Source organism: Artemia franciscana, chromosome 18, assembly GCF_032884065.1.
Source record: "Artemia franciscana chromosome 18, ASM3288406v1, whole genome shotgun sequence".
NCBI classification, from domain to species: Eukaryota; Metazoa; Arthropoda; class Branchiopoda; order Anostraca; family Artemiidae; genus Artemia; species Artemia franciscana.
In genome coordinates this window covers 22,085,364-22,113,206 of record NC_088880.1, presented here as the reverse complement: position 1 = coordinate 22,113,206, position 27,843 = coordinate 22,085,364, and the positions used below count along the sequence as shown (strand labels likewise).

The 27,843-nt window shown below is 33.9% G+C and overlaps 1 long non-coding RNA gene across 1 annotated transcript; it reads right to left on the bottom strand.

Moving 5' to 3' along the window:
• Positions 1-315: 315 nt before the first annotated feature.
• LOC136038754 (uncharacterized) lies at positions 316-15,407 on the bottom strand. Its single transcript, XR_010620292.1, has 3 exons — positions 15,364-15,407; positions 11,696-11,851; positions 316-580 (listed from the first exon to the last, which is right to left on the bottom strand). It is a non-coding gene; the product is annotated as an uncharacterized LOC136038754 (long non-coding RNA).
• Between the last annotated feature and the right edge of the window lie 12,436 nt (positions 15,408-27,843).

The window sequence follows — 27,843 nt, the reverse complement described above, 5'->3', positions numbered from 1 at the left end:
TTTATATTTTACACGTAAAAGTGAGCGCGGCCATTGAAGCATCATTGTTTTGGACAGAGAAGACAGTAGAAACGGAATATTGACGAAATCTTTTTAACAAAACAAAAGGCCTCAAGTCCTCTTCAAGGTTTTTGGGCATCAAGAATGTGACAGTTTTTGGGCAGTTTTGACGAAGCACCTTTCTTCTTTGTAGGATTTTAAATCGGAAAATTGTATGTATCATAAAAATATTTAATAGGCCTAATATTACAGTAATATTTCGAAGGTGCCAATGAATAAAATCTTGGGGGGCCATTGTGACAAGGGTGTGAATAATTGACCAAATTGACGAATTTATTTAAAAAAAATAATGAAAAAGAGGAAAAAAACAAGGAATGAGGGCACCATAAAAATCTTCGAGGGGACTGGATCCACCACTCTATCAAACAGTCCAATAGCACCAATCAATTTCTCAACACAGGTCATTATGAAACGCCGTTGTCTGCCAAATAAAGAGCTGCGCTATTTTCAAAACCTGTCAAATCAGGGGACAAAGCAATTGAGTAGATTCTTCGGATGTCCGATGCAAACTGAAGTTCAACTGTAATGAAAAAATAAAGCGTTAACTTGTGTTCGCGATTTGCAAACAAAATAGTATTGTCGACCAAAAAGAGCAAGAAAATTTTGGCAATTACCTCTGTTACAAATTTTGGATACCCAAACTCGAATACTTAACGAATATATTTAGTTATCTTAGCAATACAAACACTAGGAAGGTAGAGATGAAAATATTCTCACTTCAACTGATAAATTAGCTTCGCTATAAAAAAATTGTGTTTTTGAAAAAAGAGCAGGCTCTGAAAACTTGAAATTTTTTTTTGTGCGTACAAGCTGACTTAAAGAAATGATCCTTGTTGTAGTTAGCGATCTAACTAGCCTTAAAGAAAGTATAGGCATGCATTTGCCATCATTTAAAGCAGAAAATGTTAACTGGATTAGAAATCCTTTTGTAATTGTTTGTTCTGTGGTTCCAGAGATTCGAGTTCTATGAAGAAGGATTGTCCATTCACTCGAGAGATAGCGGACTTCAAAAAAATTACACAAATGTGCCGCTTGTTAAGTTTTGGACTTCATTGAAATAACATATTATGCAATAGTTAAAAAAAACTTTATCAGTTCTGTTGCAATCATGCATCTAATGCATATTTCAACCCTAAACACCAGCTACAAGAATATTTTCTACTTTTTTCTTATCTTGACACAAGAGCCAAGAGAGACTACTGTACATAGAAGAAATGTGTAGATGCATTTATCAGCCAAACATTGACAAATTAGTAAAAAAAGGAAAAATCCAATTTATGTTCATTCAAGTGTACCCCACATTTTGTATATGCTCCAAGGTGTTCCGTTGGTAAAAAAACAAAAAAGATTGAGAAATACTGTTCTATAGGACAGAGAGCATTTCCTTACTGAAGGCCATGGTTACTCTCAAAAGTTCGCAGATCTGGTGGCTTGAGGAACATATTCGTGTCCATAGGCAGTATCACTAACTCCTGTATAGTTGATCAGAACCAACTGTAGCCGAGTGAGGAGCAGAAGAATTCAGTCTGCAATTTTTTAACTGAAAAAACCGTCTGAAGTTTACGTCTACGTTTATTTTGGGTTTTCTCATTTCCAGACTGAGCCAACTATATCTTGAAATGTTGATAATTCGTCTTTTGCATTTGCTAATGGATATCTAGAATTAGTGAGTACCCGTTTATAATCTTATAGAATAATAAAGACTAAACATACATAGATGAACGCTGGTTTGACCCATATGGATCAGGAGATATTTCCTTCGAGACGGGGGTGCTTCTAAAGACGCGAAAAAAATAAATTCATGTCACTTTTTCGCAAACGAGGAGGGAAGGGGGGGGCATTGAGACCCATCTCAAGAAGAAGGTTCCCCAACCCCTAGTAGAGGGCGTGCTGTATGAGTATGCGATACATACACGTGTTTTTACTTTTGGACGGAGGGTTTCTATTGCTTTTAGTTGTATATCACTGATAGCTAGTTACATCAGTCTAGAGGTGTGTAATTTGTTTGTTAACAGAGACGTCATTCTGAATCAGACACATAAGCAGAACTTTTTTATTAGGGGGTAATGGGCACAACAAAAAATAGGTGGATTAAAAAGAATATGTCAAAATTATTAGGAACAGTGGACGTATTTTAAGATTCAGGTAGTACGATCCCAAAGCCCCTTCCTCCATCGTACATTTCTTTTTCACTTTTCCTTAGGGGATAGACAAGATTCAAGAGTTTTCCTAGGAGCGAGTGGGCAAAACTTCAGAAAAACCTGTTTCTACAATATACCACGAAAATCTTTTCTTTCATTTATAATCTTTTCATTTTTATAACCTTGCAGGAGTCTTGGTCATTCTGGAAACGACAACACATTTAAATATTAAATGCGCAAGGAAAATCAGCTGTCTTTTTTGTTTGAGTGATCTGTGGAATCCGTTTTCTTTGATACCAAGGAAATTTGTTACTTAGTTACAGAAAAGTTGTTTATTTAAAATTTGCCTAAGTAAGAAGGTTTATTCAACCGTATGTGTAGAATTTTTCAAAAGCTCTGCTTTTAAGTTTCAATGAGTGAATATCTTTTTTTTTTAAGGATAAGTTGAGTTTACCCATCTTTTAAAAGACAGTAATAAAGACCAAATGGACGTTAATTAAATTAAATAAAAAAACAAGTTTTTTAACTGAAAGTAAGGAGCGACATTAAAACTTAAAACGACCAGAAATTACTTCGTATATGAAAGAGGCTGCTTCCTCATCAACGCCCCGCTCTTTACGCTAAAGTTTGACTCTTTCTCTCAATTCTTCTTTTTAAAACAGTAAAAAACTTTAGCGTAAAGAGCGGGGCGTTGATGAGGAAGCAGCCTCTTTCATATACGAAGTAATTTCTGGTCGTTTTAAGTTTTAATGTCGCTCCTTACTTTCAGTTAAAAAAACTTGTTTTTTTTATTTAATTTCTGGACGTTTTTGAATCAATGTATGTTTTGATTTTGGCTCTCTGCAGAGGAATAATTAAAACAAAATTTGCATTTTTTTTTTTGGCTAAATGGCTTTCTCATAATTTTGATCGAATGATTTTGAGAAAAAAAGAGCGGGGGGGGAAGCCTAGTTGCCCTCCGATTTTTCGGTTAATTAAAAAGGCAACTAGAATTTTTAATTTTTACGAATATTTTTATTAGTGATACAAAAGTTCATAAGATTTACGTAACTTATAAATTAGCTTACGTAAAGAACTTTTGTATTCTCATATTTTTATTACATATATGAGGGGGTTCGCCCCCTTGTCAGATCCTCGCTCTTTACACTAAAGCTTAAATTTTGTCCCAATTCATTAAGAATGACCCCAGAATCACAAAAGCCGTAGAATAAATAGTTGAAATTACTAAAAATACTTTGGCGTAAAGAGCGAGGTATTAGGAGGAGGTGAGCCCCTCAAATGGGTAATAATTTCTGTCTGTTTGTGAACTTTTTCATATTTATTTTTTCATTGTTTTTTTTTTAAATAATGCTAGTAAATCCTGCGCTCCCTTCATGGAGATTTTCTTCCCCCATGACAAATTATCGATGGAAAGTTCCCCCAGCATATCCCCCTCTTCTCAACCCCTCCCCCAACCAAAAAATCCTCCTGAAAACGCCTGTACACTTCCCAATAACCATTACTATATGTAAGCACTGGTCAAAGTTTGTAACTTGTTGCCCCTCCCACGGGGACTTTGGGGGAGTAAGTCGTCCCCAAAGACATAGTTATAAGGTTTTTCGACTACGCTGAATAAAATGGCTATCTCAGAATTTTGATTTGTTGACTTTGGTAAAATAATTAGCGTGGGAGGGGGCCTAGGTGCCCTCCAATTTTTTTGGTCACTTAAAAAGGGCACTAGAACTTTTCATTTCCGTTAGAATGAGCCCTCTTGCAACATTCTAGGACAACTGGGTCGATACGATCACCCCTGGAAAAAAAAAACAAATAAACACGCATCCGTGATCTGCCTTCTGGCAAAAAATACAAAATTCCACATTTTTGTAGATAGGAGCTTGAAACTTCTACAGTAGGGTTCTCTGATACGCTGAATCTGATGGTGTGATTTTCGTCAAGATTATATGACTTCTAGGGGGCGTTTCCCCCTATTTTCTAAAATAACGCAAATTTTCTCAGGCTCGTAACCTTTAATGGGTAAGACTAAACTTGATGAAACTTATATATTTAAAATCAGCATTAAAATGCGATTCTTTTGATGTATGTATTGGTATCAAAATTCCATTTTTTAGAGTTTTGGTTACTATTGAGCCGGGTCGCTCCTTACTACAGTTCGTTACCACGAACTGTTTGATAAAATGAGTAGGTAGCCGTTAAATATCAAAATATATTCTCAGTGTTCCTTTATTTAACAATACATTTGAAAGAATAAGAGCTTCAAAATTAGTCTCCACCGTAAAGCTCCATGGCCAGGAAGGAACAAGGGAGAAAAATAAAAGGGATATACCAATAAAAAAAAAGATATGAAACCAAAATAAATAAAAAAAATCTAATCTCCCTCTTCAAGAATCCCCTATGTCACAAGCCAGGCAGGGGAGTTGCACATTATTCAGAGCGTAAATTCAATAAAACTCAAATAATTCATGTTCAAACAAAAATCCAACCCGAACCAGAGACATCTACTCCAGGGGAAACCATGCAAAAACTAAGTTATTGACTAGAAGTTTTTTGGCGTTCTTTTTGAACATACCAAACGAATGACAGCTTTGTGCAGACTCTGGGAGCGTGTTCCGGATCACACTATAAGTTATCGGGGGGCTTGAAGTCAGACCGTAATGATGGGGGAACATGTACGTTGTTGGAAGGGCAGACCGTAAAGGTTGGCTGGTCAGAATTTAAAGAGATATAATTACGCAGGGAAGCAGGGAAGTGGCTATCCAACAACATAGAAAAGGTGAAAGGACCGCGCGATTAAAGATAAAAAGATTTCAAATCAATCAAGAGTTTAAATGAACAACGGTTAGTTTCCTGAATAATAGTTCTTGCTTTGTCATAAAGTTTTGAAATTGGCTTCAGTAACGAGGGAAAGGTTGTCATCCAAATAACAGGACAACACGGAATATAAGACTGATCTAGGCTATAGAAAAGGGTTCTAAGAACTGACCTTGGAAATATATGTTTTAGCTTTTTAAGGATTCTGAGACTTCTGTAGACTTTCACCTTAATCTGATCAGCATAAGTGCATCCGGAAAGACGAGTACTTGTAACAGTAAGCCGTAGATTCTGGTTGACAAAGAAAACAGCGAATCGCAGCGAACTGCATTAATAAGGTCATTAAAATAAAGTTAAAAAAGCATTGGCCTACTGACATGCTTGTGGAAGGCCCTATATTGCGAAAATTACAAAGAGTGGCTCAACTGAGATGACTCGACCTGATTAATATGTAAGAAAACAAGAATAAACACTACTTCCTATACCAGTATGGGACGGTTTCCAGAGTAGAATATTGTGTGTTAATGTTACGAATGCTTTCTGTACGTAGAGAATAATAGTAACAAGTGTCAGACCAGAGTCATGAGCTGAATGTAAATAATTTAAGAAAGTTGAACATGCATGCTCAGTTGAGCGATTTTCCCTTAAATCAAACTTGAAGTCTTAAAAACCAAATGTTTAAGCTTTGAGAAAAGCAAGGCGTCGAGAAAGTACAGCTTTTTAAAAAAATTACTAAACATTGAGAAGAGAGATATGGGACCATAACTTGCAGGATCATTCTGTAATCCACCTTTGAAAGGAATAACAACACAAGCACGCTTTAAAGCATTTGGGAATGCACCATTTTCAAAAGAAAGATTGACAAGTCTCATCAGAGCAAAAATAGTGATCGGAAGAAAAAAACTTGGCAACCATAGTAGGAGAACGATCTGGGCTAAAAGATGTAGAAGTCCTCAAACCACTGATAACTCTGGTAATTTCAACTTCAGAGACAGGTTCTAGAGCCACTGATTTGAGACAAATACGTCCAAGAAGAACTAAAATGAGGAGGAAGGAAAGATGGCCTGACGACAGAATTAATTAATTGTCATTTTTCCTAATCTCTTTACTGTACTCAGAGAATTTTCTGTAATAAAAAGATGATTTAGCATCTTTGCTAGCCCGTCTTTAAGCTTTAAAAAAACGAAGTCGAAATCCACGTGAAGAAGGCTTATAGGACCTATAAGCACTCCAGAGAGCTGCAAAACATTAATTTTGCAAAAGAAACTCATTCTAGAAACGGTTTTTCTTTCTTGATTGTTTTTTAGAAAGTCAAGTGACGTCAAAACATTAAACTAACATTATGTATACTTTATGTGAGCGATGTCTACTGTCCTTCGCCCCATTCTTTAGCTAAAGTTTAACTTATGCCTTATTGAGAATATGGTTTATATCTTAGTTTGTGAAAACGTTAGAATGAAAAGTGGGGAGTGGAAAATTAGACGGCTTTCCTCATTATAAGATAATTTCTGTACATTTATGCTTAAACATTGATCCGTATTTTAGATTGAAAAGAGTTGTTTCAGTTCTGTTCGTTTTTGATGTTTTGAAAACTATTGGACCTACAAGCTCCTTAAGTACCTCACAGATGCAAAAAGATTTATTTTACTAAGACAATCCACTTTTCACTTTCTACAATTTTTGAATGAAAAAAAACGACTTTTTTACAGTCTTATTTTATCTTGCAATTGCCGTCTGTTCACGAGCTTCGTCTTAGTTTGATCCGCAAATTTGGGCAATTTCTGCTGAGCGGTGATAAAGATAGACACATATTACCGTTACTTATGAAGAAAAATTAATATTGAAAGCAAAATGCTTCTCGAACTAGTTTGTGTCGTATATGTCAGTATAAAATAAGGGGGGATGGGTAGAGATATGAGCGCCATTTAATCGGGTTTATTCTTAACTGCGACTATTTGTAATAAAATAATCCTGAGTATTTCCTTGGGATGTGATAAAACGCATGAAGATAAAACGAACAGAACTGAAATAACTATACGGAGCGATGTTTAAGCATAAATGTACAGAAATTATCTTATACATGAGGAAAGCCGTCACCTTTTCAACTCCAGACTTTTCATTCTAAAGTTTGCACTAACTAAGATATAAACCATATTCTCAATAAGGCATAAGTTAAACTTTAGCTAAAGAATGATTTCTGCACTAAGGCAAAGAAAATTTCTTGCTTATTGAATTTTTCCAACTCTGTACGAACTGGTACGTACTGGTCCGAATATTTATAGCTGATATCCTAAATCTGCTTTCTCTTCAGCAGTAATACATTGGCACTGTGGCGCATCTAGTGGTGTGCCGACCACACTGCAGCCTTTACCGCAGTGCTGCCTAAGATTGAAGTTATGTTTAAATAATTTTCTGGAATTCTAAAACGACCTTGAAATGCTGATGAGTCAATTTTTCTTTTTTATTTCTCGTGCACTACAGGGGCACTGTAACTCTATAGAAAGCTGTTTGAGAGCCTATTTGAAAGCTTTATGACTACATATACGTGCTTCGTATCAACTAATCTAAGAAAACCAAGTTTTTTTCGTAAGGAAGTAAGGAGCGAATTGATTCTAAAACTAAACAAAAATTATCGCTTCGCTAATTACGAAAGATGTGTTTGTAAATATAGCTCAAATAAACTGACATGTGAAATCTTCTAATTTCTATTGAATTCTAGAAACTAGTGGTTTACTTTTTTTAGAGGTGTTTATCCGACTAACTATTTTTTTTAGGTTAAACTAGCTATTTTTTAAGTTAAAAGAGCTTATAGATCTATCAACGCAGTCAGAACAACATGTTTAACATATGTTCTGCTAGTATAAACTGTTTTGCTCTTTTTTAATATTTTCTTTGTCTACAAGAATCTGCCCATTTCCGGCTCTTAAGTTTAGCACACGAAAATAAAAATCTTAGACTTGTTAATTTCGAAGGTCTATATGTATTTTTACAAAGGAAAGAACATGTTTGGTAATCTTGGATTATACTGCTGAGCTTCTTTAAATTATCTTTTTAAACTTTTTCTTTCAACCCTTGAGGTCAAGAAATAGTTGAAACCAACATTTGTTTTTCTTTTTAACTCAGAATTCATAAATAGCTCAAAATCACTTAAATCGTATAAGCCATTCATGGTTTTCTAGCGTTAGGAAAATAGCATTGGGCACAAATTAAGTTTATTAGCCTTAGATCCAAGACAAATCACATTTTAAAACTCAACCATCTTGAAATTGTATTATCTCCGTTACAAAATCTCCCTAAGGCTAGTTTAATGTATAGGTACTCTTTTAGATTTAAATGAAATACATGCTGTGGTGACAGTCCTCAAAATAGGACAACTGGGAAAAGAAGTTTTGATCTAGCCTTGTAAGGTTTTAACATTGTTCCCTGTTTCTTCAGTTCTATGATTTAATTTTAAGTAGATCTTTTGCAAGCATCCGATAAGATATAATTTATTTTATTATATAACAGTTCTGCTTTTGCCGTCCAGAAAAGTCGATCTTTGAAGTTTACAAGGATTATAGGCTGCTACAAATCGCTCCCTACTAAGATACTTCCATGGTGAAAAAACTTTTATCAAGAGAAGTTTTGGTGATTTCGAGATTGAACTCCGTGGAAACCGAAGTTTGAACTACAATAAAGCCACCAGGTGTCTGTAAGATATTAGGTCAGATCAGGAACTAAAGCGTCCCTTTGGATTTCATCGATTGAATCTATGAAAGGTTTACAAATTATTCAAATCCCGTTAGCCCTCGATATAGCAATCCAGAAGACGTTATGTTAATCTAACAGAAATTTTGCAGAAGAACGAAAAAAATAGAACGATGTGTTACGAGCTTTCAGCTTTTATCGGTTATCAGCTAGTTTGGGTAACCATATACCTCAAAACGGTTGTTGATATTAAAAGCTTGTATTTCAAACTAATTTTATAAACAAAAAGAGTGATACAATTTCTTTTACGAAAACTACAAATTTCTAAGCATCTTGAGAACAAAATAACATTAAAATAAACTGGAAAAGTAAAATGGACCCAACCAATCAAAAATGTCAAACGTTAAGGTGCCAATTAGTGCAATTTCACAGGAAAACAAGCTTGGAAGTTTTGATAAATTTATTAAAGTAAGATATAAAAAGGCTGTAATGAACTTCATCCAAATGTAATTATAGTGTAATAGATTAGCGTAATTACGGTATTTTCCGTTTATTTGAGTAAAACACCAGTTTTGTTCCTGATAAGGTACACAAGTTGCTCCTCAATGAAAAATTGCGGGAAAACGTTAAAAATTTTCAACTAGAAATTGTTGCCTTGAAATGCACTAAGTTTTTCAGAGCTATGCCACACAAGCTACTGCAAAATAGAAAATATTATGTGTGTGAGATATCTCTGGGAGCCAATATTTTGTTATTATCCCAGAGAGATATCTCTGGGAGCCAATATATGCTGGGATCACACGAAAAACGGAAGAGGAAGGATAAACGGAATACCGCAGTGTCTTGATTGTTGTTCTGGTTAATTTGCTACTGGCATGCCAAAATGTTGCTTTGCAATTCATCTGTACCTTGTAAATGGCAACTTATCCCCAGCACATTAATGCAACAACAGCAGACTTTGTTTTCTGGGGCTTTTTTGCTTTAATGAAAAGGAGATGCTGAAAAAAAATCTGAATGCCAATCAAGTTTCCAGGAAAAAAATTATTGATGTGAAAGAAATTTCTACAATTAATTAAGCTTTAAATATCCTTTAATCAAGCTCTATGGCAAGTCCTTGTCTTTACTTTCTTACTTGTAGGTCGATTTTTTTTTCAAATTTGGTGAATAATCGATTGGCTAAAATTACAATTTAAGCAATCTATCTAGTCTTCAGCAAAGGATGAATGAAGCTCCAGCCTTGTGAGGGGTTTGAAGGGGTGGTAACATCATACTTCTTTTAAGTTTAAGTTCATTATTCATTGTAATTTTGTTATTTTAAGTTTTTTTTTTTTCTTATGTACTTAACCCCAAAAATAATCATTTTGGGGGTTAAGTACATCAAAACACCTCCAATACAAATTTCACTTAGTGAAATGCACAGTGAAACACGTACTTAGTGTTTTTTCTTTACAACAGAAATAATGCAACCTTACTTATGTCTAATGATACATTTAATTTACATTTACATTTAATGATTACATTAATTTGATTACATTGAAAAATCGTTAGAATGTATCTATATGTTATGAATTCATAATGGCCGGTGGAGGAATCGGAGGAGGTAAGACCCCTTCCCCCCTCCCAGCCATTCAGTTATCAAGATTCAAATTGTGTGAATAATTTTTTAGATCACAGTGCCTTTTCCCTGCATAATGAAAATGAAATAAAAAGTTGTTTTCTTATTTGTCTGTTTTTCCTCTGTCTGAAATAAGGATTTTAGACCACAATGCCTCCCTTTGTAATGAACATGAAATAAAAAAAAAAATTCTTATTTTTCACTTTTATGCCCATCCGAGATGCAGTTCTAGAATGTGTTCATACTAAACATATAATGGCTATATAATCTATTCCATATCTATATAGTAATATAGTATATTTGCCACGAAAAACCCCGCAGAGCCATGGTCCCGAAATAAGAAGACACAAAAAAATAAACAAATACAATTCACAGAATACAAATGCAATTAAAGGATTCAATTTAAACGTTTTATCAAAACGATTAAAGCGCAGACAACCATTCAAAAACACTAATACAAGCAAACAAAAACAAAGACATCACATAACACTCTCACGATAGGTTATACCTACACGATTAAACCGCGCCAGATTATTAATACTAATTAGACCTTAGATCATCCAATTGCCCTATGCAAATGGCGCATAGGGCGTCTACGAAGCCTTGCCAGACATCTCATAACTTAGCTGCACCTGTGACATCCTTCCACTGTGGTTGAAGAGACAGCTCCGCACTCCTCAGGTCCGCGTCATACCGCCGTCGTATGGTGTGTCTTGATCGACCTCTTGGCGTCTCTCCTGAGGGCACCAACCATGAAATATTTTTTGGAGTCAATCCTCTGGCATACAAAAGACGTAACCAAGGTAAGTCCATCTCCTACACATTAGGAGGTCACTAACTAATGGCTGATCGGCTCATCTACGGACTTCTTTGTTGGTGACCTTTTCCTGTCGCGATATGTCCAGATACTTCTAAGGATCCTGACACCTATTTCTCCGCAATTCTTGCATGCAAGGCCCACCCCCCTCATCCATTCCAAAAATTCCTTTTCTCAAGACCCTTAACCCTTCACACTTCCCTAAAAATGCAATAAATTGTCATCCCACTCTCCACACATCGGGCAAGCATAAGGACAATTCTTCATTTGGCTCTTCCCAAATATCTTCTTCTTTTCCAAAGTGGATTGAATTACTTCCACAAGAAATTACCCACGTAATATCCTCTCAAGATAGCTCACCTCTAAAATATACCTCCTCTCCCCCTGTGCCGCTTTAATCCTAGAATATAACCCAAGAGAATCAGACATTCTGATCTGGCACCTCCACTTCTGTATCTCCTGATCGACTAAAATAGAATATATCTGTTTGGACACCTCTACCACTTGCCTACCACTACCATGCCCTTTTTTCCATTCACCCGAAATTCCACATGAGTCCAGAATTACCTTAAATCAGTGGCGGATGCAGGGAGGCACGTGCCCTCCTGGCGCAGTGGTGGATTTGGGGTTGGGACCGCTTGCTCTTGTTCGGGTCGGGACGAAAGTTGATTTGTAAACTCTGGAAGTATAGCAAGCCTACCAAGGCCCAGAGTGCTAGTGTGCCTGAAAAAAGTGGGTTGAATATTTTACGAGGGGGTTCAGTGCTCCCAACAAAAACATAGAGGAGTTTTTTTTTAAACAGCTAGACCTTGTTCTTTCAAATAAGACTAAATCTTCCCTGGTTCTGTCGCCAAGTGCTGTTCACTCTTTGATTCTAAAATTAAAGAAAAAATCTTCCTCGGGTGTGGATTCTATTTCAGCAAGGCACCAGCAAATTGCAGGTTCTTTAATCGAACGACATTTAATACTACTGTTTCAAATGATCCTTGTTTGTGGTGTAGTCCCTTTGCAATTTTGTATCAGACAAATAACTCCAATCTTTAAAAAGGGCGAAAAAGACACTTCTCTGTGCAGTTCTTATTGCCCTATTACCGTCTCATGTACTACTTTCAAGCTCTCTGAATCTTTTTTGATAAGAAATATTGAAGAAAATTGTTCCAGCCCTCCTTGTCAGTTTGGGTACCAGCATGGCTTAGGTAGAGAGCATGCTCTCTTTCTGCTTAAAAATGTGCTGAAGGATATTGAAGAAAGAGGTGATTTCTTGGTCTTATGTGCACTCGATGTTACAAGAGCTTTTGACTCGTGTATATTTTCACAGGTTTTGCTTGAGGCCCTTTTGAAAGGTATTGATGCTGCGAAAATTACTTCTTTAAGATACATGTATCTGATATCATGATATCTTTCAGCATTCAGAAATCTGAATGCTGAAATTAAAGACGGTAGTCAACTATTTCCGATTTTAAAAGGTGTACGCCAACTAGCTCTGATTTCCCCGGTTTCGTTTAATAATTGTGTTACCGGCGATCAGGATAAGTTGAACTGTATATTTATCTTCAAAGGAGTTGATCTTTCGTTAGTTACGTTTGCAGATGACCTACTAAACCTTTCCTGCACTTTTCAAGAATGCTCTTCAGCCTTTGAATTTCTCCAAGAAGAGTACGAACACATTTGTTTGAGCTTTAATACTGACAAAACAGTTGTTCTACCATTCAACTATAAAGGGAATAGAAACTTAATAAGTCTATCCGGCTCTGAAGTTCCTTTTGCTTCCAGCCCTACTTACCTGGGCATACCTATTGGAGCAAACCTGAAGAAACTGTAAACCTGGCAATTAAAAATTATGCCAGTAAGATCCGGGCTGCGTATGCCTCCCTGGCTTCAAATGTTTCGTGTCCAAGTAGAGGTCACCGTTCTCAGTTATATAATGGCCAAACAGTTCCTCGTATACTTGCCCTGGCTCCTCTTTGGTCTTTCCTTAAGTGAGACAAGAGAAAGCAAGTTCATCTACTTTACTTTAAATTTGCAAATTATTTAATGGAACTTCCAACTTGGACAAGTAACTCTTTTCTACAAAGAAAGCATCAACCCAGCTGGGGTTATTGAGAAGCGTATTTATAATTTCTCTACCGAACTCCAGAAGTCTTGTCATCTTTGGTCATTTCTGTTCGTCTTATGTTTGTAGTTATCAAATTGTGCTTTTATTTATGTTGTCTCTTTTTTTATTTTTCTTTATTTTTCTCTCTTTTTCTGGGCTTTCTGCCCAGTTTTTATAATGTGTTATAAATAAAATGATGATGATTATGAATTGGTTTTCAATAGTTGAGTTTTTAATAGTTTTTTCATTATTAAGACTGTTTCGATTTGCAAACAAGTTTAAAAGAAGGTTTCAGTTACTTCGTGCGATCTCTGTTAGATTTTACTAATGACGCATATCGCCAAAAAAGTATTTGATTAAATTTAGGTTTGTCAAGGGAATCTGTCCGTATTACCACAAAAGCCCACTGGGAGGGGAAAATCTTCATTTCGTAATGACGATGAGGGGATATTAAAATCCTAACTTATTTAGACTGTCGAAATGATATTCCAGGATTGTTCTGTATGTGCTGTAAAAGCAAAATATTCACTTCTTATTACTGTCAAAAATTTGTTTTCGATTCTTGCTATGGCACTGAGGCGAAAAAATTGGTATAATTACTTTTTTGGCTGTCTTTTTTGGTTTTTTGGGTTTGCTTTTTTTTGCGAAGCGGGGTGGTTTTTACAACATTGCTGTTTTTAGGGGATTTGTATAATAGAAGGTAAATGTATGACAAGTGCAAAAAATATTAATTTAAGTTTTGGATTTTGGTGAACGAATGGCCACTTTACTGCCTATTTTAATCTAATTAAATTTCTGCATTATATGACATATCATCTCCTCTTTTCATCCTAAAACGTCAAAATAAATTCCAAACTCTTTGGAACTTTATTAAAGGTGTGTATAATTATATACTTTGAACTAAGTATATGAGTCGAAATACTCCTTCAAAGGTCAGAGTAATCATTTAAGAAGAATAAATTTTCGAAAAATTGTTTATAAAAGAAGGCAAATCATTATGTGTTTATTTTTCTTTATCTAGCTGATATAGATGGGTCTCTGAATTATCAGTTTGAATCATCAATTTTTTTTCAAACATTTACTGACAAACCTTGATAAAAAGAAGAAATTCATTCAACTTGAGTTAACCACGGAGAGGGAATGTAATTACAATATTATTTCAGAATTTTCTCACCTTCTCAGTACCAACCAGTTACAAAATATAGTTAAGTTTTTGTATAGGGGTTGCATATATTTGTCCATAAAATTGTCTAAACTGCTATATATACCGCTGAGGATTTTTATACTTATCTTGATACATGCCATTAAATCATATTTCCACGATTAATTGTTTATAAATCAAAATTTTTACAAGACAATTCTCTTACTTTATGCTAAATCTAAGTAAAATTTAAAATTTCATCTTTGTGCTCATCACACATATCGAGATTTAAACGTTTGAATTGAATATCTGAAAATCTCAGATTTAAAAAAAAAATTAATTAGAAATCTACTCCAGCTTGAAACCCTGAGAATTTCAATCACCAATCTATACCTATCAAATACAAAAATAACGAACACATAATTATTTGTTTTTAAAGGAGTATTTCGACTCGTATACTTAGTTTGAAGTTCAAACCTACATGCATCTTTGTTAGAGTTGATGTTTTTCTGACGGTTTCGGTCTTTATTCGAATATTTTAGAAAGAATAGAAGAGGAAATACTAACGAAGGTCTCTAAACTGACTAGACTCTAGACTGACAGGACTAGCCATTATAAACGTTCACTGAAATATTGAGGTAGACATTGACCGTGTAATAAATAGATATGGAGGTAATGGAAATAGAGAAATAGACTTGTTCTTATAAAACTATTTATTCTGTAATTTACGCGAAATATATCGAAGTTTAAAAAATGGAAAGATAGCCTATGCTACGTTGTTATGAAAAGTAAAATTTTGATTAGTAAATTTTGGAATTTTTTCAAAGTTGACACCGTTTATTAAACTATTTTTAAAAAGAAACCGTGATTAGTTAATGCTTTATTGCCTATGCTTAAAACCTTCATTTTAAATGTTTTCTATGCATTTATATCCCTTCGTTATGTTTTTCTTGTTACACCCCTAAAAGAACTAGTATTGATGCTTAATATGTCTTTTACGAATATACAAGTTGTATCTTTATCCTCATTTTCTACTCTTCATCACTATCATAGTTACTAAGTGAAGCCACAAAGTTAGGCGACATGCTAAATGGTTTGACCTACACAAATTGTCACAAACAGTACATGACCGCAAAAGATGGTTCAAGACCATTTTTTTTTTTTTACAAAAAAAGCTTAACTCACTCGCTATAGTGGCCAGAAAAAAAATATGCAGAAAATATATTTAAATATCATATTTTTTTATAGATGGTGGACAGCTTTTTATTTTTTTTTATGGGGGGGGGTTATAATTAACTATTTTTGTATCAATGTTTGTATACTATTTTGATTTCAAAAGATTTATTATGGCTTTAATTCTTATCAGGTTTTAGATTAAATTTACGACTATTTCCACTACCTACCTGCGACACATAATTGTTGAGGTTCCCTTTAAATTGCGGGTATTTCTTTGTTCGCAGGTTTATCGAAGCAGCCTATTATATGCCCCCCCCCTTCTAAAGAAAAATCTGGGGTCTGCCCTTGCCTTAATATACCCCGTCCTCGAACATCTTCTTCCGTCTAACGGAGACTCTTCACTAACCTGTGGTTTTCCATGCTTACCCACTTTCCCAATATTTCATCATTTTCTATAGCTTCCTACTTCTTAGCGACAAAATTCCCAAATTACCCTTAATAACTAAGTTTCTAAGCCTCTCACTTAAACTTATCATCCTTCTATAATACTATAATTTTAGTCTTTCTAATATAACACCCTTATCAAACCCCAGAGCTTCTGCTCCATACTCCATTACCGACCTAATCTTAGTCTCAAACACCCGCTTCTGTAACTTAATATCTCCAAGACCTACTGACCTGAAGGGAGTACTTAGAACCCTTCCTATTATCCTATTCCCCTTTTTTCAACTAATTCTACATGCTTGCCCCACATATCCTCCTTTGTTAACCTACACCCCAAGTAAATTCTTACCCACAGCAGGTACTTGTTCCATTTCAAATTCCAAACTCCGCTCTCTCTTTCTATATATCTTGATTTTTTTTTTTTTTTTTTTTTTTTTAGTGTTGGGAAAGACAAGGAAGGAGATTGTCTCTTAACTTGGTTATTACTTTTGTTATAAGTATAATCTATGTATACCAGGTGTTTTGCAAATCATTTTAAAAAGATTAAGGCTATAAACGGATATGCCGTGTTACAATTTTCATTTGAAATCGTATAACAAAATAAATTTTATGCAATCGGAAGTGCTCATTAGTTAGATTACAGAATCAGTTAAATTACGCAACATATTAATGATGTACATTTTTCGAGACCATAACTTCTACCGAAAAATGTTCAGAAAAAAAATTCTAATAAAACACTGTCAATTTCATCTGTATGTAAATAAGTTGGTATTGTGGCATGTTTATGAACAAGGAGTGTCATTTTTTGTCATTATTTTGAACTTTATAGAAATAAGTTCCAGGTTGGCTGTCTTTAATGTTGAATCAAACTGTAATCCATTACTTGAAATCATTTTTACGATTTTACAGTTGGTCCAAGCTGAACTTGACGACGCGTCAAATTTTGCCTTGTACTTGATCTCAAAGCAAGAACTAAAAATTACATTTAGGCTTTTAAGGATTTCAAACAGAAAAAAAGATCAAATGTTGAAGGTATGATCCGTACTGTCCTTGAAGAGAAAAATTTTAACGGTAAAGTATGTTTTCTTATAAAAATTAAACGCAATTTCTATCATTTATATATGTTTCCTTAACTATGAGACACAAGTTTTAATCCAATGCAATATGCAACAGAAGTTGGCCACAATTTAAAAGTGGCCAGTTGGCCAAGTGGCCACTGGCCACTCAGTATTGTCTGAAGTAAAATACGGTATGTCTAACCTATATGTGCTGCAGAGAACACTACTGCTTTCGTTGTTGTTTTTAATTTTCTGTTTTCCTTAGCTCAGTAATGGTAAAAGGTAGAAATTCGAAACCTTTTCCCTTTGTGGTGATCGTGAAGTGACGAAGAAAGGTAACTTTGAAGTTTAAAAACTTCTTAATCCAATCTAATTCAATTCAAATCCATTTCTTAATCCAAATCTAAAGCTTTTAAGAAAACTTTCTTAAAAATTTTAGATTTGAATTCTAGATTTTAAATTTAAAATTCTAAAATTTCCCAGAATTTTTAGATTTGGATTTAAAACTGTCAAAAAAAAACTATAGATTCAGCTTCCCAGCTACAGAAATAGTAATACCACGCGATGACACATTCGTTCCAGAAGATTCAATTAGTACATTCAGAGTCAACGGTTTGATAGACGTCAAGGTTGGAGCGATAGCTGTAATGTAGGCCTATATATCTGTAGCTTGCGAATCATGCAGAGAGATCTCCTGGTGGAACACCATGAAACCTGAAGACGATGGATCTGCCTTTAATGCCAGTGATTTTTCAAAGTCTATATTTTTATATTAGACAAAGTGATAAATTTAAAATTCAAAGTGAAAAAACTAAAATTCAAAGTAAATAAATTTCAAAGTGATAAACATAGTAATTTATAAAACCGACCCCTTATAAAAAAAAATAAAAAGCTGTTCACCATCTATATTAAAATATGATACTTAATATTTTCTGCATAATTTTTTGCTGACCACTATAGCGAGTGAGTTTAGCTTTTTTTGTAAAAAAAAAATGGTCTTGAACCATCTTTTGCGGTCATGTACTGTTTGTGACAATTTGTATAGGCCAAACCATTTAGCACGTCGTCTAACTTTGTGACCTCACTTAGTAACTATGATAGTGATGAAGATTAGGAAATGAGGATAAAGATAAAACTTGGTTATTCGTAAAAGACATATTAAGCATCAGTACTAGTTCTTTTAGGGGTTTAACAAGAAAAACAGAAAACATTTAAAACGAAGGTTTTAAGTATAGGCAATAAAGCATTAACTAATCACGGTTTCTTTTTAAAAATAGTTTAATAAACGGTGTCAACTTCGAAGAAATTTCAAAAATTTATTAATCCAAATTTTACTTTTCATAGCAACGTAGCGAAGGCTATCTTTCCATTTTTTAAGGTTCGATATATTTCCCATAAATTACAGAATTCACAGATTTATAAGAAAAAGTCTATTTCTCTATTTCCATTCCCTCCACATCTGTTTATTACACGGTCAATGTCTACCTCAATATTTCAGTGAACGTTTATAATGGCTAGTCCTGTCAGTCTAGAGTCCAGTCAGTTTAGAGATCTTCGTTAGCATTTCCTCTTCTATTCATTCTAAAATATTCGAATAAAGACCGAAACCGTCAGAAAAACACGAACTCTAACAAAGATGCATGTAGGCTTTGTGCTTCAAACTAAGTATGTGAGTCGAAATACTCATTTAAAAAACAAATAATTATGTGTTTGTTGTTTTTGTATTTGATAGGTATAGATTGGTAATTGAAATTCTCAGGGTTTCAAGCTTGAGTAGATTTCAATTTTTTTTTTTTTTTAATTGAGATTTTCAGATATTCAATTCAAACGTTTAAATCTCGATATGTGGGTTCAGCACAAACATAAAATTTGAAATTTTACTCAGATTTAGCGTAAAGTAAGAGAATTGTCTTGTAAAAATTTTTATTTATAAACAACTAATCGTGGAAATATGATTTAATGGTATGTATCAAGAATTTCATTCCAAGATAAACGAATTAACTTGGTTGCTTTAAACGACTTAATTTTTAAACGAATTAATTTTTTAAACGAATTAAACGAATTTCGAATTAATTGGTTGATTTTAAACTGATTGCAAATTCGTTCTCTTTGGGTTAAAGTAGAAGTTTGGTGCTGTAAAATGACAGACAACAAGACTTTCCCCTGGCCCAATCTGTATTGTCACTTAAAAAAGAGCTTTAAATTTACGTTTGAATTAGCTCCCTCCCAATTATCTTAGACCTTCGGTTTGATACAACCACCCCTAAGAAAAAACAAAACGAATAAACATGCATCGATGATGTTTCTTCCTTAAGAAAAGCGAAATTCCACATTTTGAATATCGGAGCTTGAAACTAAATCAGGCAAAATTTCTCTGATTTTTGGTTTTGGATGGGTAACAATAAACTGAAAGAATTTTGTGTACTTAGAATCAGCATAAAAAGCCCATACTGTCCGTGTAGCCATTGTAATGAGAATGCCATTTTTAGTTTTGACGAATACTGGCCGCAGTCATTTTTGACTTCCAGTTTTATATCACAAACTCTTTGATAAGATTCTTTTATGACGAAGATTTTTTGGACCTGTTCATTTTATTTAGTTGAGTAGGACAAAAAAAGAGGGTCAATTTGATAGCTGAATAGTTAAGTTTAAATTTTGTTTTTCTTTCGCTGTTCTATTTTTTTATATTTCTTTTTATTGTGTGAATATATAAGGGATTTAAGTTCGAGGGGGACAATTGTCCTATTATGAAAGAGGTACATTTTACATAGCCGTTATAAAATCAAAGCGTGGTATCTATGCAGGCAGGATGGAATTTGAGTCTCCTTCTCCAAACTATTCTAAGGCATAGGAAATTAAATAAAGACTACATATGTTACAATCTACGGAAGCAATAAATCTTTCTGTAATGTTGCTTTTGAGTTTGGTTTTCTTTTACAATTAAATGCATAACAATTAAATATATTATTGATTAAATAAATTGATCCCTTTGCCAGCAATCCTAGTTGTTTAAAATTTACTGTATTTTGTTTTATTTTGTATGTAATTTAATTGTTCTTTCAGTTTGAGAGTTTTTTCCTAAAAGCATTTGAAATAAACTTATTCCTACGAAAAAATACCCTGAAATATATTTCCTGTCACCCAACCACTACTGTTATTTTGGTGTCTGCCCCCCCTTCCTGGAAAATTTTCTGCCGGCTCTCTCGTTAAGAGCTCATTCAAAAGCTATTCCTCATATGTACGCGGTTTTGATAAATTTTGCCATCCGGAAGTGCCATATGGCACGAAAACGGGCACTTCTTATGCCATCTCCAAAGGGTTAGGGCTAGCGGGCTACCAGGACATTGTGGATAGATTTGTGACAGCTCACATAAAAAAGATTGCTCATATTCACGTTCTTCCTATAAATTCCACCATCTGCAAATTTCAAATGGCACTAAAACGGCACTTTTTGTGCCATGTCTCAAGCGGGAAAAGCTGGGGCTATTGGGCTACCAGAATTTCTCGGAGTGATGTTTAATGGCTCATTTGAAAGCTTTTGCTCATATTTGGGTACTTTTTATCAATTCAACCATTCATAAGTGAGATATAGCACTGAAAACAATACTTTTGCTGCCACTTCTTCCAAAATCTTGAAAGTATAAAACGGTGTAATTGTAATAATTATGATCCAAAACCCTTAACTGGAAGTTTGCAAGACCACCTCCCACATGTTCCTCCTCCAGGCCCCTTTAATAAGTTCGGCAATTAAATTCCTACAAACACCAATATATTAAATTAGATTATTGAAGGATGTGGCTCTGTTAGTACAGTGCTGGAATTCAAATTAGATTATCATGCGTTCGATTACTGCTTGGATTTTTTTTTAATCGTGGTTTGTCCCTTGTTATGACTATTGTCCAGATAATCCACTGTTTTTGCAAAACCCATTTTGTAAAGCATATCCCAGGAAGGCTCATTTTAATGCTAATACTCCTATCTACGTGTTTCTTTTATCAATTGTACCATCCATAAGTGCCATATAGCAATAAAAACTGCACCTTTGGTTTCACTTCTTATGTACCATTGCAATGCTTATGGTTCAAAGCCCTTAACTGGAGGTTTACACGTTCCCCTCACATATATTCCCCCTACAAAGTAGTAAGTTTCATATATCCCCTACTTATCTTGAAAGTAAAAGACTATTGCGGGAGCAAATTAACTAAAATTAGAAATTTTCAACTAAAAATAAAAATTTTCAACTAAAAATCTACCAAAAAGTGCACTTTGTGCTATCAAGTCAAATCTATAAAATGCGAAGAGGCATAGATATAATCTTTTAAATGAGCCCTTAAACAGCTCTCTTTTGTTATAGTAGCCTTCTAGTTTCTGTTAATCAGTAGGCAATTTATAAAAGCCCTGTCTTCATTATGGCTTTTTCAGGCGAAGTCGGCCGAGTAAAAGTAGCTTTTTTTCACCGAAAAACAAACGTTCCTGAAAAACATGTATTATTTTGTAAAGTACGGATAATGAACTTTACATTATAGACTGAAAGTTTTTCATAGCTATCAAGGTTGTGTGCACTATTTTCTAGAGTTGTCTTATCCCTCCCGTATAGGTGATGATTATAATTTATATTAAAAATGAGTTTTCAACTGAAACTAAGGAGGGACATTAAAACTTAAAACGAACAGAAATTATTCCGTATAAATAAAAACGATCATGACAGCGTTGTTTCTATGTGAAATTTGAATCAAAATTGAGCCAAGATTAATTTTAAAAAACTAATTTTTTCCAAGGGAAGTAAAGAGCGAAGTTGAAACTTAAAACGGACAAAATTGTTAATTCTAAGCCTATCTAATATATATATATATATATATATATATATATATATATATATATATATATATATATATATATATATATATATATATATATATATATATATATATATATATATATATATATATATCAATAAAACTAGTACAAAACCAACTAATTATGTTTCCTTATGTTTCTAGGGCTATAGAAAACTAGCACTTTGCTGAAAACACAAAATAATAGAGAAGTTTTGGTACAGCAAACCTATACCGATTGGGGGCACTTTCTATAGAATAAAAATATTATTAATCCTTTTTTGGTTCAATCCTTTTTTAGATAAATTCTGTAATTCATTTTAGGATTGCTCCTTTATTTTTTTCTCGTTTAGCTTGATATCACTTCTGCATGACGGCCGAGTTCAATGCCTGTGATTCGTTTGTAGACAAGTTCAAAGTAAAGGCATCTTGTTAGTATTAGGACTATAGACTAGCTTTAGACTTTGTATCATAGCTTGAAATTCCCTGTTGTACAGAGAGAGATAACCAGATTTCCAGAGTTCATATTATGTCTTATTTTATCTGCATATTAAATAACAAAAAAAGCATATTCCTTTCAATTTAAGATTGTATATCAATCATTGTTTGGTGTTATAGCTGGCGAGACCAAAATACTACCAGATAAGTCAATCCAATAGTTCTGTATGCTGTTCAATGACTTTGTGGCTATTCAAAAAATATTTATTTTTACGCTTATGCTTTTAAGATAATTATAATTGTATATTGAAAGTTACTGATGTCCCAACTGGTGTAAGAGTATGAAAAGCTTCATAGATTACTTCATTGTTGTCAGGCTGCATTCTTATTTTTGGCTCCCAAATCAATATTCTTGTTTTTTACACTATACTTTTGCGTTTTCAGTGAAGCACTAGTTTTCTATAATCCTAGAAACATAAGGAAACATAATTAGTTGGATTATTTGTCCTAGTTTTGTTGGTATATATTAGATATGCTGTGAAGTAATAATTTTCGTTTGTTTTAACTTTCAACTTAGCACTTTACTTCCCTCGGAAAAAAACTTATTTTTTAAATTAATTTAAGATAGCATTGTTATACACCTTTTTGACGACGTTCTTTCCACCTAAATTGTTGCCTCCTTTCCAGGAATTTTCAGCTCAATTAAAGCCTCATCCACGGCTTTAATTTAATGACTCTTATATATCAGCAAATCGTTATTTGACAGACACGTCGTTTTTATGATTTGAGGATAAAAGTGAGACAATCAGTGACTTCGGCAGCATTTTTTACTCAATCAAGACTTTCTTGGGCTATTAAAACCCCATTTAACAATTCGCGATGTTATAGGACTTTTTGACAACGCTCTAGTGATCGAATTTTCGCCTCCAGTTCTAGGATTGCTCAGCGCGGTCGAAAATATATGTCCACCAACTCTCATGCATTCTTGAAAAAATGCACAATTCTCAGGCTTAGCCGCTCCACTAAATAAGCAAAAAAAAACAGGTTCTGTCTGTTTTTCCGCAAATGAAATCTATTGATGAATATTGCAAACTTTTGTAATCCTAACTTCCTGTGTAAAAGGATAAGCAAAATTCATGATCTTGACCCATTACTACTGACTCAAGAAATATTAATTATTGTTGTTTATTTGAATATCCAAACAACTGCTGAGGTGATTCAGTCTGTTCTGTTGTCTTTGATTTTTGTGCAATTAGTCACAAAAAGGAGGTTTTTGTGTGCCAAAAACCGTTCTGTTGTCTTTTTAAAGGAAACAAAAAAAGTCTTTTTGGATTTTTTTTTTATTGTTCTCTAAAATTTTTTGTAGCTTAAAGCCCTTTGAGTTACCGAAGCCTGAATAGTGCTATTGGTACTTAAATAATAATCTATTTAGCTTTTGTAAAATCTTGCCAAATAGAGCAACATGAAAAAAAATTAGATAAACCAATAGAAATGTTTTGTAGAAAGATATACATTTTAGAAAAACAAATCGCACGATTGATCTTTTTCCAATGGCTACGTACAACAATGTCTGAAAGCCTTCCGTGATGAAGTAAAATAAGGAATTCAGCCAATAAGACCTTGTAAATAGTGGTCAGTGTTTACCACTCCCCTGGAAAATAACCCGATCCCCACTGAAAGTCCCCCCGCAAAAAAAAACTCGGAAAATAACCCCCTCACGGCTCGTTGGTCTCCAATCACTTTCGACTTATAAAAAAGGAAGTAGAACTCTCAATTTCTGATCGAATGAGCACCCTCCGAAGTTTCTGTGACCATGATGTGGAGGTGTGGATGGGGAAAGGACAGTTCCCCTCCTATACAGAATAAGTTCTGCTCATTTTGGGGTTACATGTTACTCTGAAATCATAATGGAGCAATAAATTTTGCATTTGTGGTGCGGTTTCAAAGTTTCTTTTGTGCCCCCCACCAGAAAATAAATATGCCGCTTATATTGCTTCGTTTTAAAAATCTTGTTTGGTAAATAGCGTCATCATCCACTGAAATATTTAAAAAAAAATTCCTGCTGGATGCTTTCCATACTTCGTGCCATGTCCTATGGGTGTATTTCATCACTTCCGGTGGGGGAACTTATCATTTTCATGGGGTCATGTTAAGATCTTTATGCACGATTTTGTCACTGAGTAGTAATCACAGAATCAGCATTACAGATATACTTCTCCGCTAAAATAAAATGTGTCACGACGATATTGAACATTGCAAGTACTGGAAATGACATGTATCGATATCGGCTCGAGGAAACTGAGGGGGGGGGCACTGTCAAAAAATTTGGGAAACATTCTGATGTAGCCAATCTTCATTCAAGAAATAGTATTAGAAATCAATGGACGACTTACGTACAAATAAAAAGTGGTTTCAATAAGTTAAGAAAAGAAACAATGAGAATAGTTTGTATTTAACTGGGTCACAGTTTTTAATGACTGTTACTGAAAATCTGACGACTATGTTTTGAAATTTGACGACTCTGTTATGAAATGGGCCGAGTCTTAATGACTTACGCTGAATAAATCAATAACGCAAACTTCTCTATTTTTTATGAATTTTTCACTGAAAAATACCATTTTTGAAATAAAACCACTAAAAATACCAAAAATATGCTTTTCAATAACGCAATAAATCAATAACGCAAACTTCTCTATTTCTTATGAATTTTTCACTGAAAAATACCATTTTTGAAATAAAACCACTAAAAATACCAAAAATATGCTTTTCAATAACGCAATAAATCAATAACGCAAACTTCTCTATTTTTTATGAATTTTTTACTGAAAAATACCATTTTTGAAACAAAACCACTAAAAATACCAAAAATATTCTTTTCAAGTCCAACTGATTTAATTAAGAGGCAGTCTGTCGCAAACGTCTTTTAGAAGGACGGAACTGATAGAAGAAACACCTGTCCACCCAATCAATGTTTCATACTCCTGCCCAAGCGAAGGGCATTAAAATGATATCAGATGAAAATTAAATGATATCCGATCAAAATTTCAAGAAGACTCTGTGTTACGGTCCTCGAGGAAGAGCGGGGGTAGGGAGCTCCCTCCGCCCTAAGCAAAAAACCCGTATACGCCCCTGTCGTTTGGTCAAGCCAAAACGGCCAAAAGGTTCAACAAGTTTGTCTTCTAAGTCTCTATTAAAGGTAAAGCCTTAGAGATATGAGCCCCAAAAAAGTGCGTGATCTAAGTAAAACAGGAACTTTATAAATATATTTTACGAGATTCATTTTTATATTGTATGAAGGATTTTCTATACGTATTTTAAAGGGCCCGGGGTGAGGATTGTACCCCTCCACTCTCTATTATTGAGTAATCTAAACATAGTTTTCAGCAAAATGCAAATTGCACTTTATCCTTTTGGGGTTTGAGGGGTGGCTGTAATTAAAATTCACTTTAATGCAGTTTCATCGTTCATTGTAATCTCTGTTCGTTTTCTATTTTATATCTTCACTCAGATTCATTACTCTTTGAATGCACTTTAATTTTCTTGGGAAAACTCTTATAAAAAAAAGAATAAGTAGACAAATATTAAGAAAGAAAAGAAACAGGTTCTAGCCTTGTTATAGCACAAAACCTGCAAAATAATGGGAACAATTTAAAAATCAAAATGATATTTCACTAATGTGTTGCATTATTCGAGATTCATTTAAAAGGTTGACCAAAGATATTAAGGTAAATACGTATGACTTAATGGCACTTTTCATAGCGTCATACCTTCGTATATAAAGAGTATCTGATATTTTTTAATTATGATTTAGAATCGCCGAAACGCATTAACTTAATAGGAGGCAAAGATAGTGGCTATTTGGCCGGAAAGAAAAGTATTTTTTAAATACATTTTTTTCCATTTACATCCCCGGACGAAAGTAGTTCCATTGATTATTTAGAAGCTTTGCTTTCACTTTCCTGTAAAATTATGAGAATGATGAGCCCCTAACATCGTTTAAAACAGAATTATACGCCTGTTTATAGCCTATTTTGTTGACAAGCCAGTATATATATATATATATATATATATATATATATATATATATATATATATATATATATATATATATATATATATATATATATAAATCGTAAGCCCTCTGCTTCTGTATAAATCAATAGCAATAAATACAATAATCCATGTTTTTGGTAATCCTACAGATGTATGCGTAATCTAAGTGTAAGTCTTATATATTTGAATTTCATAGCTTTTACAGGGTTTCGTCGTGTTTTTCAAGATCACGTGCTAAGAAATAGACTTATCGGTCTTCGCCGTCGCAAGCCGAATTGATAAACAAAGATATATTTCGCTTTTCATTGTTCACTAGACCGCTCTTATAAATGAAAGGTTAGGCACGTGAAGCAGGGGTCAAATTTTAAAAGTAAATTTTAGTACACTATTTTTCAGCTGTTCTAGGGGGCTTCGGAACAATATCAGGGAAACCATCTGCCAATCCCCTTTTGCAGGTATGTATGATGTTTGCACGAAAATCTTGTGAATTTAGTGAACAGTAAAATGTAGATGACAACAAGGGGGTTGAAGGCGGACACTTGGTTTGACCCCCCCCCAAAAAAAAATGTCCAGCTTGTAAAAACGTAACAAAATTACATATAAACAAATTTTTCACGTGCTTTTTAAATTTTTTGTTTGTACCCCCGAACAAAAATCTTTGATATGCGCTTGAAAAACAATTAAACATTAATTTGGTTTGTAAGACGGCGATAGTGTGCCTTTATTCGTGGTGATTCGTGCTATTTTATGTTTTACTTTTTATTCATAAGTATTTAAATTCGTTTTAATTTTGAATTTATTATCCATTGTAACTTAACTTCATTTTAGATTTGACTTCTATGAGTTAGTTCAGTTTTTTTACAATTGCTCTTTAATTTTTTGTAGACACAAGCTTTGTTCTCTTAATCTAATAATAAGCAAAGGCGTCAATCATTTCCGATCAAAGCTAAATAGACCATGTAATATTTCTGAAGGATTCAGTAGGCAAAAATATCCGCAACAGATAATACAAGTTACCTCGAACTGACCGACAATTCGGATAAAAAAAATGAACACATTTTATCACAAAAGACAAAAATCAAGGACTAAAAACAGCCTCCAAATAATCTTTATTATTATTTTTTTTTATAATGACGTTTATTTGCCTACGGTTTGACCCATAAAGAGACAGCCTTGGAGTGAAAATACCCGTATATCTGGCCTGTACAGTACCGAATCATCATCTAAAAAGACGGTTATTAACAGGTTCATAATGCAAGGACAACTTTGCGTTGCGCCTAAAAGTATTCTTATCTGAAGAAGAACATTATTCCTAAAACCAATAATTCAGTCTTACGGAGATAAAGTTGACCATCTTAAATTATGTGCCTATGTCTGTATAAAGATAATTGGGTTACACATTTTGCTATTAACTGAAAAAGGCTAAACTGATTGAGTAAGACACTTTAAAATGTATCCACGCTAACTTCGGAACC